This window comes from Danio rerio, chromosome 12 (genome assembly GCF_052040795.2).
Source record: "Danio rerio strain M-AB ecotype USA chromosome 12, GRCz13ab, whole genome shotgun sequence".
Classification (NCBI taxonomy): Eukaryota; Metazoa; Chordata; class Actinopteri; order Cypriniformes; family Danionidae; genus Danio; species Danio rerio.
In genome coordinates, this window is record NC_141032.1 from 30,895,019 (window position 1) to 30,911,241 (window position 16,223).

The 16,223-nt window shown below is 43.7% G+C and overlaps 2 protein-coding genes across 6 annotated transcripts in view; one reads left to right on the plus strand and one right to left on the minus strand.

Annotated features, from left to right (window-relative positions):
- The window catches only part of LOC100538338 (uncharacterized), a 146,846-nt gene that overhangs the window by 41,675 nt on the left and 88,948 nt on the right, over window positions 1-16,223 (minus strand). The gene's annotated exons all lie outside the window — the stretch shown is intronic.
- The window catches only part of tbkbp1 (TBK1 binding protein 1), a 107,316-nt gene that overhangs the window by 12,990 nt on the left and 78,103 nt on the right, over window positions 1-16,223 (plus strand). The window lies entirely within an intron of this gene.

The following is a 16,223-nucleotide window of genomic DNA, read 5'->3' on the forward strand; positions in this document are numbered from 1 at the left end:
AAAGCAAGACTTGTCAGATCAAGCAACATTTTTCCAATCTTCCATTGTCCAATTTTGGTGAGCTTGTGCAAATTGCAGCCTTAGTTCTCTGTTCTTAGCTGAAAGGAAAGGCATCCGGTATGGTCTTCTGCTGCTGTAGCCCATCTGCCTCAAGGTTGGACGTGTTGTGATTTCAGAGATGCACTTCTATAGTTACTGCTGCCTTTCTATCAGCTCAAACCAGTCTGCCCATTCTCCTCTGACCTCAGGCATCAACAAGGCGTTGGCGCCCACAGAGCTGACACTTACTGGATATTTTCTTTTCTTTTTTTTTTGGACCATTCTCTGTAAACCCTAGAGATGTTTGTGTGTGAAAATCCCAGTAAATCAGCAGTTTTTGAAATGATCAGACCAGCCCGTCTGGCACTAACAACCATGCCACGTTCAAAGTCACCTAAATTATCTTTCTTCCCCATTCTGATGCTCGGGTTGAAGTGCAGCAGATCATCTTGACCATGTCTACATGCATTGAGTTGCTGCCATGTGATTGGCTGATTAGAAATTTGCCTTAAGGAGCAGTTGGACCTAATAAAGTGGCCGGTGAGTGTATAAGTCTGGATTTGTGTCTAGAAATTGGCATGTATGTTTATGAAGCTACACATACTCAAGTTTCTATCATTCGTTAAAACTAGGCTTTAAAAATAAAATTATTATAAAATATGTTTAAATTGATTGAATCAACGAACATTTTATCATAATCTAGTAATTAAAGTAAAACTTTTGTTTAACTGAAGAATCTGGATATTGAAAACAGATTCTCAGAATATTCAGAATCATGCAACTTGTATTAGTTTTTAAATATTAATTGTAAGTGAGTGTTTGATGACTGTAAATCTTTACTTAAAAAAGGAAATGGTCATGCACAACTAACTACAGTATATAGCCAGTATGAGCTGATAAGAAAAATGTAAAGAAGTTTGTTTACTTACATTAATAAGCTAAATCCCTTAAAATTAGCTTCTAATGAAAGGAACTACTGTATACAATCATTTACTATATAGAAAATGGACTTTGTTTATATTTTGAATAATTATAATTATACCTGTTTTGGCTGAGTGTCTAAGTAATGAGTTTATGGGTCTGTGATACAAACAAAACCTTTAAAGATAACTGATAGATGCAAAAGCCATCATTTTTAAGCAAATGTACAGTAGTCAACATTTGAAGTGGATCAAAACCTTGTCCTAAAAGGATTTAACAATGCCCTTTCTTGTCTTGGGACTATTTTGAAAAGCCTTTTTGATCCACTTCAAATGTTGACTTCTGTATGATCACAAATCTGTAGAAACCAAGAAATCAATTGCTTTTTGTTGGCTAAAAACAACAATAAAAATGTAATTAAAAGTCTAAATAGGCTGTTCCCACAAAAAGCCATTATGACTTATAGAAAATGTTAGCATGGAAAAAAAATCCCTGGTCAGGAAAATCTTAGTCAAAAGTTAGGCAGTTTCATTCTGCAGTTTGAAGCTTTTTTTGACAAAATAGATTGATTGCCGGATTGTCAAAGACCCGGCTGCTTGGCAGGAAGCAGTTTTTTCTCATTTGTGAGTACTTCAACACATCAGAGTCAAGCACAGCGAGCCATTTTTCAAAGATGACATCTCCATCCTGCCCTCATCCTCATGCCGTCCCTGCGCTTTGCATTCATCACCATGTCACGACAGAGTCTGTGTCCACACACTCTGAATGCAGGTCAATAGCAAGGTTGCGGTCATCTGATTGAAGCCCAAACCTTCCCCCACCATGCTGTTGCTGTGTAGGTAGTAATTTATCATGCAGAAACAGTCAAGGGATATTCAAAGTACTTTAAAATGACCTCTGGATGTGGCTGGGTGGACAGACAGGTGCCCTTTGTCTTCTACTTTTCAAAACGCTGACACTCATGCGCATATAACTCCCCCTCGCTTTACATTTTATTCTCCTCGTTTTTGTTATCTACCTGCCCATTTTGTCTTTCTCTGATAGTCTGCGGTTGTTGTGCTCTGTCATTTTCCCTCCATATCCCAAGTTTGTATTTCCGTTTATCTTACATAACTGGAATCAGAGGTGATGACCTTCACACTCCTCTATATGCGCCACAGTCACTCTCTGGGAATTGCTGGCAATAAGCAAGCCGGAGGAACTGCTGTCTCCTGTTTGCTTGCTCATTTAAATCTGGCTTGGGGTGGTCTGAATAATAAACCACAGATAAAATGCTAATCTTTAAGAAAATAAAAAAGATTATTCTCTGGAATCTGGAATACAAAATGAAACCACTTTATAATCAATCTCAAAAGGACAAAACAGTACAAATAAATGTTTTTTTTTTTTTTTGCTTTTTTCTAAAGAAGAAATATTTTATTCTTGCCAAGGCTGAATTTATTTGGACAAAATACTGTAAAAACGGTAGTTATATGAAATAGTATTTTAATTCAAACAAACTGTTTTCTGTTTTAAAATGTATTACATTCCTGTGATGGCAAAGCTGAATTTTCTGCATCATTATGGCAGCTTTCTGTGTCACATGAACCTTCAGAAATGATTCTAATATGCTGATTTTAAGTGTTCCTTGTAAAAAGCAATGCCAAACAATTTCAGTGCTTACAATATACAGTAAAAATAAAAAAAATTAAAAAATTATCTGCTTTAATTTGGAATACATGGAGTCTCAACCACAAACAAATGCAGTGGCACAGTAACAATGATGTAATGAGGTCAAAGGTTTATATTTATTGATTGATTTACAGCAGCTTCAAATGGGGCTCAAATAATTGCAATCAATAACAGGAACTATCCATTTTAAAATATTACTTTTAATATCAAGTGAATTTTTCACATTTTTGCTTTAAAGGCACAATGTTGAATTGAATTTCTAAGTTGAATTTTATTAAATGGGATAGCCCCTTGAGATGAACCATCTAATTTTCGAGGGACTTCGTAAATCAAACAGAGTACAACACATCATAACAAGCATACAGTATAGCTGAAAAAAACAAGCAAACAAGCAACACACTTTACCTGAACCCCACAATCTGAACCTATAAGCAAACAAAAACATATAAAAATGATTTACAAATTAATAATAAGTATTTAAGTTGGAACTGAAATTAATAACAAATTCAGTTACAAATTCATCAACATTTTCTTTTCAGCTTAGTCCTTTTATTAATCTGGGGTTGACACAGCGGAATGAACTGCCACATTTACAAGTTGTTTTAAAAAAAAAAAAGAAAATAAATGAGTCCTGAACAGACTAAATGATTTCATTGATCTAAAAGAAGCTTTGTATTGAAAAGATCTATGGCCACCTTCTGTTGTAATAATCATTGGAACAAAAAAAGTGATTCTGTTGCGTGTATATCGAAGAGAATATGAGGTCTTTTCATATGTATGACTTTTCTATTTCAATATCCATAAACCACTAGAATAGTGTTTTGAAAAAATCTATAGAAATAAGCCATTTTAACTAGTGACACAAACATTGTCTTGTGTCTTCATCATAAACAGTCAAGTTCCAGTTTTGTTTAATAGAAAACAGGGAAACACCAAAGACACTTTGATATGTTGTGCATTTTATTATACTGCACAGAGCAGCATTATGACAAAACCCTAAAATGTATTTCATGCTGTACATCACGCTTGTCTCTATGCAGCATTGCTTCAGCCATTTTATGACTTTCAGCCTTGCTTTATACCCAAGTTTATTATAGTTAACGAAAATGTACTGTACAAAAAAAAAACACAAAAGAAAAATCGAAAACTAGAATTGAAAAACATTTTCATTAAATGAAATAAAAATAAAAACGAGAGTTTTGAAAAAGACTAGAACTAACTGAAACTGTATTGTGTACATACTCAACTAACTTAAACTAACTAAAATTACAGCAAAAACGTCCTTTACTTTAGACTTTGTGAACTGCATTTAATATCCAGAATGCCTTTTAGAAGTAAATCTATTTCTTCAAATCCTGATGTCGTTGGTCAGATCAAGCAGTCTACCTCCAGTCAGTCTGTTGCTCCTGCGACAAAAGCAACGGCTGGACATGACAGCAGCACGGTGACAGCATTAAATATGAACCAAACAGACACTTAAAAGTATTAATTTAATTAATATGTTTGTGCCAAATAATAGGTTTTGTTTCTGTATTAGTGATAACAATCGAAAACGAATCTTTCTTTTTAATCGGATCTTCAGTTCGACCAAATCAAACTGAATCATCACCAAATGTTGAGTAATTTAGTTATTAGAACTGTACACTAAGATCAGATCTGAGAAGTAGAGAACCAATAATGCTGCGCATGCGTGATTCAGTAAACCAAACACAGTCTTTGGGTGTGACTGGACTAAACTTGAACTGCAGCGCTGGCAAACAGAGGGTTTAAACCAGAGGATTTGTCCAAACGTAAGTTTATTTCATAACAGAAAGTCGTAATGGAATTTTAATAAGTGAATCTTGCATCAGTTGGGTTGCAAAACTTAATTGTAAGAAACTTTTCAGATCGTGGTGATGTTTTAACTGACTGAAATAATAGTTACTGACTACATATTTTTGATATGTTGAGTCCAAACTTGGGAAGATTGTCACAAATGATCCAGTTGACGTTAAAGATCCGAACTTCCCATCACTACTGCGTAGCTAACCTCAGAAGCTGCATTGCAAACATATTTTACTTAAGGGTGCTATCTTGTGTGCTGTTGTATTTGAATTTGAGGATGGGTAGATGGTAGTGTTCTTGTGTCAAAACAAAATGTAGCTTATCGTTGGTTGAGTTTTTATTATACAATATTTTTTCTGATGATTTTGAATCTTGCACCTTACAAAGGTTCTTATTTACAAAAAAAAAACAGCAAACAAAAAAAACTAAAACTGATAATGAAACTAAAATGAACTAAACTAAAACTAAGCAATTTCAAAATATAAAAACTAATAAAAACTAGTAAATCTACCTCAAAAAAATAAATATTAAAACTTACTGAATTGGAAAAAAAGTCAAACGAAATAACTAAAACTAATAAAAAATCCAAAACTATTATAACCTTGATACTACCATAATAATAAATTTACCTCATCCATGAACATAATTTCATGACAACTCTCACGATTCCACACTCTTCACTTGTTGTGAATATGTGAATATCCCCCTAGTGGCCAAAATTACACACTGCGCCATATTGATATTTATCAATGCATGTTGACCCATGCCAAGCCTTTATGTGTCTTTTTGTGTAGCGTCACAGGAGGTATGGATTAAGTTGTTGCTTACATGACCTTTAAAACTCATTCAGACAAATTTCTCCACAATGCTTTTAAGGTTCAACAATCTCTTTAGAAGCAGCTACTAAGTGTTAAAAAGAGTTCCTTAGGATTGTTGCCCTCACTAATGCCATGTTGTGATTGCAATGTTCTCCACGCATGCCCAAGCTTCTGATTTTCCAATTATCAGTGAAGAGCGACTGGTTAATGGGTTGCCTGTGCGAAAGTGATATTGTTCTGTGAAGCGATGGCTTCAGTAGTCCACACAAAGCACAAGACCTTAGTATGGAGGCGTAATGTAATATATCTATGTATCTATAAACGAGAAAAAGAGCGAAGTGAGCAGGTTGGGGGTGGGGGGGGGGGGGACAGGACGGGGAGCGCAGGCTTATGAGACACACATTAGGGTGAAAAATGAATCTAGGGGAGGAAGTAACGAGATGAGAGGAGAGAGAAAATGGAGACGTAGAATGATGTGGAAGAACGGGGAAGGGAAAGACAGCGCGTGCTTGCTAGACATTGTGCTGGATAATATTCTGGTCGTGTTTCTCTCTCAAGGAAACCAGGTTACCCACTTGCATTGCTCTCGGTGCCGGACTGCTCTAATTCCCCCAAGGTGGCCCTAAAAATAACAGAGTCCACTTTTCCGCCGCGTTTCCTCTGTGTTTTTTACTGCCCCTCTGGCAGTGTTCATTGTTGACAGAGATTCTATCAGGGGAACGAAGGATATTGCAACCACCTGCACATACAGAAGTGTCACTAATAAAGCAGAGTTATTAGCAAGCTAGGCTTACTGGAAATCCTGTGGTGACATTTCTGCTAAATATTGTGTTGCTTCTTGCACGTTTTAAAACGAAATGTCCATTCAGTGACTATCCAAATCAGTTAAGGGTGCTTGATATTGTAAAAATCTGCAGTATACACTTTATTAGGTACACCTTACTAGTACCGGGTTAGACCCCCTTTTGTATTCAGAACTGCTTTAATCCTTCGTGGCATAGATCCAACATGGTACTGGAAATATTCCTCAGAGATTTTGGACAATATTGTTATAATAGCATCACACAGTTGCTGCAGATTGGTCGGCTGTACATCTATTATGCAAATCTCCACATCCCAAAGGTGCTCTATTGGATTGGGATCTGATGATTGTGGAGGCCATTTGAGTACAGCAAACTTATTGTCATGTTTAAATAAAACAGTTTGAGATTATTTGCACTTTATGACATAGCGTGTTTTGTACTGGAAGTAGCCATCAGAAGATGGGTACACTGTGGTCATAAAAGGATGGACATGGTCAGCAACAATACTCAGGTTGGCTGTGGCAATGACACAATGCTCAATTGGTACTAATGGGCAGAACGTGTGCCAAGAAAATATACCCCAGACCATTACACCACCTGCCTGAACCGTTGATACAAGGCATGATGGATCCATGCTTTCATATTGTTGACACCAAGTTCAGTTCCCCTTCGGGGGGAACTTCAGCACTATAAGTGGATTTGATTTGTAAAATCCACGCATTGGGAGGTTCGGTTCAGAAGCTACTCGTCTGAAAGAGTATTGAACGGGCCAATTAAGAATGAATTGGCAGCGCAAGCCTGCGCAGGTGAGCGGCATAAGCAATCAACTGAGTATATAAGCTCACCTGGCGCCAGCAGACGCTATCCTTTTCGCTTCAGAGACTTTCTGATCGAGTCGATGAGGGTTCCTCCTGCTGTGACCAGCGATTCTGAGCGAACGAGAGCATTCTCCCGGTCCAGAGTGTGTACACGCAGTGGCAGACGGTCGAGCTGGGTTTCTCCCTTGCCTGGCGTTCTTTGGGTCCGGTCCTCCAGAGCGGTGCGTATAAAGTTGCAAACTTCACAGAAAGAGCAACACAGTCGTGCAGCACGTCCTTATCAGGACGGCGCTCCGACTGTGCGTTTCTGGATGCGGTGGTTTCCTGTCCTCGGATGATGGGCGCGGGCACAGCGTTTCATGTCTGGGGGTCCAGCATGTTAATGCGCTGCTCGCGGGCAGTTCATGTCGTCATTGCGATGCCATGACTGTTGCGCAAGATCGCGGTTAGCCTTTGCAAAAGGGTGAACCACCCCAGTTGTCCCCTGCTCTGCAGCGGGCACTCGGGCAGATCTGAGGGTTTCAGCGAGAGATAATCCGTCGCCCACGGGCCCGCGGACCTCCCGCTCCTCTAAGCGCTCCATCCAAGCTTCGGGCGGGGGAAGCGATCCGTCTAACAGATGGTAGCCCTTACGCCCGATGACACCGGAGACCAGATGTCCACCGCGGCATCGGAGGGTGGGCTTTCATTGTCCGATGATGATCCAGACCCGCTCGCCCCCTTCGGGCTGGTGAGCGCTGTCACTACGGATCCTGAAACAGACATGTTAGCCGTGCTTTCCCGGGCTGCTTCGGCCGTGGGTTGGAGATGGTTTATCCCCCAGCTCCGCGGCCGGACCGACTAGAGGGGCGTTCCCTTCTTCCCGGAGGTGCACAGTAGGCTCACGCGGTCTTGTAAAGCACTTTTTTCTGCTCGTGCTGCGTGTTCCTCCACCCTAACCACTCTTGACGGTGAAACAGCCAGGGGGTATGTGGCGATTCCTCAGGTTGAGTGCGCGATGGCGGTAAATCCGCGCGGCGCCTCTTCTTGGCGGGGTCCGCCTCGTCTCCCATCCAAAGCCTGTAAGTTATCTACCTCCCTCGGAGCTAGAGCTTACATAGCTGCGGGCCAGGCTGCTTCCGCCTTGCATGCGATAGCCACCTACCAGCGCTACCAAGCGCAGGCGCTGGCCGAGCTGCACGAGGGTGGGTCCAACCCAGGCTTACGAGCTTCGCACCGCCGCCGACTTAGCTCTTCGGACTACTGAGTCCGCTGCGTGTGCGTTGGGGAGGACGATGTCCACATTAGTGGTCCAGGAGCGCCACCCCTGGCTGATATGCGCAAAGTCGACAAAGTCCGCTTTCTTGACTTCCCCATATCCCCAGCCAGGTTCGGCGACACTGTCTGTGAATTCACCCAGGAATTCAAGGCGGTGAGAGAGCAGTTGGTGGGTGATGTCTTATCGGCGGTCCGTAGCCCGCTCCGCCCGCCGTGCCATTCATACCTGCTCCTCGCCGAAGGCGCCCGCCTACGAGAGCTGCTCCGCCCCCGCACACGCCTCAGGCGAAGCGAGCGCGTCGGGCACCTCGGAAGCAGGCAGCCCCCCTGCCCAGAACGCCGCTAAGTCCGGCAACGGACCGCGAAGCGCCCCTGGGACAGGCCATCTGGAGAAGAGGGAACTTGCTCTTTCCCCGCTGGAGGGCGGGGCCCCATTTCCAACGGCACTTTTTACTGCCATGAAAACATTATGAAAGGGCACTTTTCACTTCCCCAGATGTGACAGCCCGAAATCTGCCAGTCTGGGACGCTATGCTTTCTAGCTTGCAGATTCGGTGCGTTTCGCCAGTGGCTCACGAGCGCTGGGAGGACGGTCTCCTTTCTCCCACCCCTCGAGCCTCCCCTCCGGAGCTCGGGTTTGGAGTGAGAGCAAATATCTCACCTCCAGCTTTTCCGTGGGACCCGCGAGCTTCCCGGATCAGCACACCCACTCCGCGCTGCCCCACTGCTGGTACGTCAGCGATTGTAGCGATGAGTCCATTAGCGAGAGCTCTGCCTGCCTGGTTAGCGCGGGCCAGCTCTTCGCGGTGGCTCATACGCACAATCAGACTCGGCTATGCGATTCAGTTCGCGAAACGGCCCCCCAAGTCACGGGTGTGTATTCACCAGGGTCAGCCCCCTGTCCGCCCCTGTCTTGCGAGAGGAGATTGCTGTCCTCCTGGCGAAGGATGCAATCGAGCCGCTCCCTCCAGCCGAGATGGAGAGTGGGTTTTACAGCCCACGCTTCATCGTGCCCAAAAAGAGCGGTGGGTCACGGCCAATCCTAGATCTGCGCGTTTTGAACCGCTGCCTGCACAAGCTGCCGTTCAGAATGCTCACGCAGAAGCGCATCCTCCGGTGCGTTCGTCCTCTGGGTTGGTCTGCAGCATTAGACCTGATGGACGCGTATTTCCATGTCTCCACTCTTCCTCGCCACCGACAGTTTCTGCGGTTTGCGTTTGAAGGTCGAGCTTGGCAATACAAAGCCCTCCCCTTCGGGCTCTCTCTGTCTCCGCGGGTCCTCACCAAGCCCGCGGAGGGTGCCTCAGCGCCCCTTCGGCTCGCGGGCATCTGCATACTCAATTTCTTACGACTGGCTGATTTTTGCCCTCTCTCGGAGCAGTTGATTATGCACAGAGACAAAGTGCTCTGGCACTTCCACCTGTGGGGGTTTCAGGTCAACCGAGAAAAGAGCAAACTCGCCCCCGTGCAGAGGATCTCTTCTCTCGGGCTGGAGCTGGACTCGGTCACCATGGCAGCGCGCCTCTCCGGAGAGCGCGCTCAGCTGATGCTGTACTGTCTGAGAGAGCTCGACAGTAAAATAGTGGTCCCACTGAAACTATTTCAGAGGCTCCTGGGGCATATGGCATCCGCAGCCGCTTCATGCCGCTCGGATTATTCTATATGAGACCACTTCAGCACTGGCTTCACGATCGAGTCCCCAGACGCGCATGGCACGCGCGCGCACACCGAGTCTCTGTTACTGCGCTGTGTCGCCGCGCCCTCAGCCCTTGGAGCGACCCCTCGTTCCTACAGGCCTGGGTGTCTCTAGAACAGGCGTCCAGTCTTGTTGTCGTTTCAGCAGACACTTCCAACACGGGCTGGGGGGCTGTGCGTTGCGGGCATGCGGCTGCGGACCTGTGGAAAGGTACCCAGTTGCATTGGCATATCGCCTGGAGCTGTTGGCAGTGTTCCTCGCTCTCCACCGTTTTTTTTCCGGTGCTGGAGCGGCAACACGTGCTGGTCAGGACGGACAGTACGGCGGCGGTGGCGTATATCAGCCGTATAGGGGGTATGCGCTCTCGCCGCATGTCTCAGCTCGCCCGCCGTCTGCTCCTCTGGAGTCATCCGCGGCTGAAATCGCTGCACGCCATTCATATTCAGGCAAGCTCAACCGTGCAGCCGATGCGCTCTCACGGCAGCCTTGCGTCCTGGAGAATGGAGACTCCACCCCGAGTCTGTTCAGCTGATATGGGCGCGATTCGGGGAAGCCCAGATCGATCTGTTGCTTCCCCCGAGATCGCTCATTGCTAGTTGTTCTTTCCCTGACCGAGTGCTCTCGGCACGGATGCACTGGCTTACAGCTGGCCTCGGGGCACGCGCAAATACGCGTTTCCCCCAGTGAGCCTGCTCGCGCAGTTACTGTGCAAGGTCAGGAAGAGGACGAGGAACAGGTTGCTGGTTGCGCCCCTCTGGCTCAACCGGACCTGGATGTCAGAGCTCTCCCTCGCGATAGCCCTCCCCTGGCAGTCCCTTCGAGAGAGCACCTACTCTCTCAGGGACAGGGCACCACCTGGCACCCTCGCCGATCTTTGAAGAGATTTTAGACGCGAGGAAGACTAAGGTAACCTCCGATTGCGGTGGCTAATACCGTCACTCGGGCTAGAGCCCCCTCCCCGAGCGCGCCTATGCCCTGACGTGGAGTCTATTCACTGAATGGTGTGTCTCTCGCTGAGAAGACCCCCGTAATTTGCCAGATCAGCGTTGTGCTTCCTTTACGCCGAGAGAAGCTGGAGAGCAGGCTGTCGCCCTCCACACTCAAGGTTACGTGGCTGCCATCTCCGCTCTCATAACGCGGTGGCTGGCAGCACCGTGGGAACGCATAACCTCATCATCCGGTTCCTCAGGGGCGTTAAGCGAATTAATCCATCCCGCCCCCTCTCATGCCCTCTTAGGATCTCGCCCTCGCTACACAAGCCGCGTCAGATCCCTTCGATCCTCGACTCAGTATCTTTCTGTCCCTGAAGACAGCTCTGCTGGTCGCGTTGATATCGATTAGAGGGTCGGGGACCCGGAGGCATTTTTCGGTCAGTGACTCGTGCCTGTAATTGGGCTGGCTTCTCTCACGTCCTGAGACCCCGCCCGCGATATGTGCCCAAGGTTCCTACCACTCCGTTTTAATACGAGGTAGTGAGCCTGCAAGCGCTGCCCTCGGAGGAGGCAGACCCAGCCCTTCTTTATTGTCCAGTTCGCGTTTTGCGTATTATCCGGACCGCACTCAGAGTTTAGATCATCTGAGCAGCTCTTCGTCTGTTATAACGGTCGGCAGCAGGGAAGTGCCGTACCGAAATAAGTTCCCACTAGATTGTGGATGCCTTTCTTTCACTATCAGAGCCGAGATAAGCCGCGTCCCCCGAGAGCGCGTGCGCACTCCACTCGGAGTTTCGCATCCTCTCGAGCGCGCGCACGCGGCGCCCCTCTAACAGACTTCTGTAGAGCTGCGGGCTGGGTGACACCCAACACATTTGCAAGGTTTTACAATCTGCGAGTGGAGCCGGTTTCCTCAAGGGTATTAGGTAACCCTTGGTGATTGAGGAAACAATTCGGTAGGGTGTTGAAACACGCTTGCTGCGCCATTTTCCCTAACACGGAGATACGTGCGCCTTTTTATCTGTCAGTAAAGTTCCCCGTCAGGTGAGCCCTGCAGATTCCTCCATGGCCCCCAGCACTGACTCAGCGGAGGAGTCACTTGCTGGCCCACTACGTTGTAGGTCTGCCCGCTGGTCAGCCCGCGTTTTGGGTAAAGGTGCCTGCTATGCGTGGTCCCCACTAGGCGATCCCATATGCTTATTCCGCCACGGTTAAGTCCCCCCCCTGGGCGGACCCGTGTCTTCCCTCCCCGCTAACCACTCTTTTGCTATGCGTACTCCCCCTTTTTAGGGCTAGTCCATATGTAAATTCTGCCATCTATCCCCCCTTGGGTAACGGATGGCCTCCGCAGCGTCCTCCCTATCGGGATTGCACGCTTCCCAACGTACTGTCGTATTTTCCTAGAATTATCTAGATGCTCACGACTTCCCAAAAATTATATCTAAATCCGTAAAACTTCTGTTGAAGTAGGATAAATTAGGGCCAGGGACACGTTGGAGGACCGCGCCCCCCATGATGCGGGTGCGTCACGCTTGCTTGACTATCTCCTCATCGGGGGTGTTGGTAAGGTGCAGTCATTATGGCGCTTTCAATGGGCTCCCAATGCGTGGATTTTACAAATCAAATCCACTTATAGTGCTGAAGTTCCCCCCGAAGGGGAACGTTCGAGGTTACTAAAGTAACCCTTCGTTCCCCAAGGAGGGGAACGGAAGCACTATACTCCGTCGCCATAATGACTGTCCCTTAGCTGTTGAAAGTCTCTTCAGCTTAAAAAGGATAGCGTCTGCTGGCGCCAGGTGAGCTTATATACTCAGTTGATTGCTTATGCCGCTCACCTGCGCAGGCTTGCGCTGCCAATTCATTCTTAATTGGCCCGTTCAATACTCTTTCAGACGAGTAGCTTCTGAACCGAACCTCCCAATGCGTGGATTTTACAAATCAAATCCACTTATAGTGCTTCCGTTCCCCTCCTTGGGGAACGAAGGGTTACTTTAGTAACCTCGAACGTTTCCTATTCTAAGTTAACAGAAGTGGCACCCGGTGAGGGTCAAAGAGAGAGTCAAAAGCAAAAAATAATAATAATAGAAAAATGGCATTGTTCTTTTATTCCTGCTAAAAAATAAATGAAATTTTCTCCAGATGTTGATAACAGCTGAAGCTTTCATACATGTATGAAAAGAAAACAAATCTAATTAGTGTACAAATAAAGTTATGTGTACTAAAATTAAATGAACCAGGAAAAAATTATTGAACACATGAAGAAAGGGAGGTGTAAAAAAGCAGTGAAAGCCCGGACAGCTAGTTATTCAGCAACCCTTTTTCATCAGTGTAAATGAATATTAGCTGCTTCAGTCCAACATCTATGTTAGCAGGATGATGAAGATAAAACCAGAGTGGACATTTCAGCAAGATCCAAAACACAGTCAAGAAAACTCTCTCTTGTAGAATGGCCCAGCCAATCACCTGACTTGAATCCAATAGAAAATACAAAATAAAGATCAGAGATCAGTTTGAATAGACGAAACCGATAGACCCATCAAAATTTTAACACTGTAAAGTCTGTGAAAAAAACACACCTGAGCAATGCAGGTGACTTCATTCTCCACATGAGAGGTGTTTTTAAGCTACTGCAAATATCTATTTACATTTTTCCTAAAATTAAATTTAAAAAAAGAGTCACCTGTTTGAATACAATCCCTACTTGACATGGTGTTTTGTTTTGTTTTTTTACATGTAAAATGTCTTTAATATTACTAGTGGACCACAGAATATATGAATAAATTCAGAATTTGCTAAATCCAAGATGGTTTATATTTAGTAAAATTAAATAACAAGCATTTCAGCATAGAAGAGCTTCACTTGCCAATGTGCTATTCTGACACTTTCCCCCCGGATAAAATAATATCTGGCATTGGCATATGCTGGCTATACAGAAAATCATTTTATCTATATATGCATGTGTGGGTGTTTGTTTGTTTGTTTGCTTGCATGTACACATGCATGAATTGCGAAACGGCTGCCATGCTTGCTTTTAGTCCCCCCTCCACTCACACTTCCAATCACTGCATGAGCTTTATCTTCTTGTGATCTTCATGTTTCTCGGAGTGTTGCACGATCAGACCCCCTCCTTCACACTCCTCCTTTCTCTCAGGGAGAAAATAAAAGCGCCAGAGCAGATGCTGATCTCCACATGCGTGTGACGTCAAAGGCCGCCTGCCTGTCTCTTGATTGTCTTGTAGACATTCATTGCGATGTGTTCGTCTCTGCAGGGTTCACTGATGTGGGTGTGAGACTATACAACATCCCTATTGTAACACTTTTAGTTTATGGCTGTTAAATCAAAGCCAATTGTTTATTTCTTACCTCACATCATCCTCCGCTTCTCCCTGGAAACCTGATTTCCAGTGTGAATGTTTTGTAAGTGTTAAATGTCCTTGTCAAGGACACTTCAGAGCTTTCATTTTAGTAATGCAGCGATACATCAACACACAGAGCGGAAAAAGTGACACACACATATATGAAGAGAGTGCATTCAGCAAGAGCAAGCCAATGTTTTCTGATAATTCATTCCTGTGCTTGTGCCTCCTCTTTGCTGAAGTTGCTATGTGACGGAACAATGAACTAGAACACCTAGTGAACGGTGTTCAGGGTGTTGACTTCTCTTATCCAATTTGTTTCCTTATTGAGTCACTGCCAGCTTTGGAAAAGGAAGCGTGCACATTATTTATGTGTGTCAATACTGAATATATTACATTCATTTTGAATAATGTGCACGTAAGCTATTGGGTTGGTCGGTCTGTGTCTATCCATCTGAAAATAATTTACATTTTCAGCTTTAAATCTTATTAACTCTATTTATAAATAATAAGACCAGGCTATTATGTTTGTTGTCAGTACTTGTAACTTTACAAACCCAGATCAGGCTAATGTAATCAAATTATTTAACTATTTTCATCATTTTATTATTATTTTCATTATTTTTTTTAAATTATTATTATTATCATTATTGTTATCATTGTTATTATTATTTGATTTTACTTTTTAGATCCAATAACCCTACCCCCTAATTTAAACACAAAACAGTTTGCTGTTTGTTCAAACTACTATTTTAAATTAAGATGGAACACAATTTGAAAGTTTTTTTGCCCCAACTTAATTGTTTTTTTTTGTTCTATCCACTTAAATTTACAAAAATGTATAAGTTATTGTGTGAAATCCAGTGCATGAGTGAAAAAAGCAGTACAGCAAAATATGCAGGAAATATAAGATCATAGTAAGAATATAGTGTTAAAAATATATTATTTTGAGTCAAAAGTCTCCTACCTCTAAACATAATTATACCACATTTTTAGAATAGATTCAGTAAAAACAAACATTTACAGACATGTGCAAAATGTCAAAAGCAGTACCAAAAGTAATCCAAATGAAGATGTGTTGCAATTGCGCTACTACCGTATGTGGCAGAATAGTGTATAGAGTTTAGAGGGACAGAGCAGAAGTCAAATTATTAATTTCTAAAAACAGAACTATGATCCTCTCTGCGAAGGCATTTATTTGTTCTTTAATACACATATTAACCGAAACACAGCATGTCACAATCTGTGACAAAGCAGGTGAGAGTCAATAAGGGTTTCATTTCATTTCCATAAAATGAAAAAATGTAAAACTTGAATGAGCAGTTTTGAGATTTAATCATTTCATATTAAGTAAACAATTAAACTGTTTTAAATATTAAGTAAAATAATAAACTGCTTTAAATATACATTAGGCTGAACCACACTTGACATTAAACGCATAATGTAGGTCAGGGCCCTTTCTAAATCATTTTTGGCACCCTAGACCAGTGTTTCCTAACCCTGTTTCTGAAGGCACATCGATAGTACATATTTTCAACCTCTTCCTAATTAAACACACCTGAATCAACTCATTAGAACATAAGAAGAGATTCTAAAAGCTGAAGTTAATGAGTCAGATAAGGGAGACATCCAAAATATGTACTGTTGGTGTGCCTCCAGAAACAGAGTTTGGAAACACTGCCCTAGACCCCACACCAACCTCCACCACCAAAACAAAATGAAGTACAGTACTTTATGAAGATAGTTATATATAAGTATAGATGTAAATCCCCCGAAAAATCAAGATTAAAGCCAGACTGTGTATTGTAAATAGCATAATTAAATAATTATGTACATAAGCAACACAATTGTAAACGGGACAAAAAGTGTTTAAAGTTTTGAAACAAGTAATTAAAGTTTTCAAGCCTTCCCTCCAAAAGATGTTGTTTTATGTTTACTGTATGAGAAAAAAGGCAGTAAACTCCTGTCATGGCTATTTTATTCACTTAAACATCAGATGAAGTGATTTCATCTTTATTACATGGCTTTCTGGAATACTCGATTCCGATTGGTCAGTTTTGACATTTCAAGGCATGTTATCCCAAGATA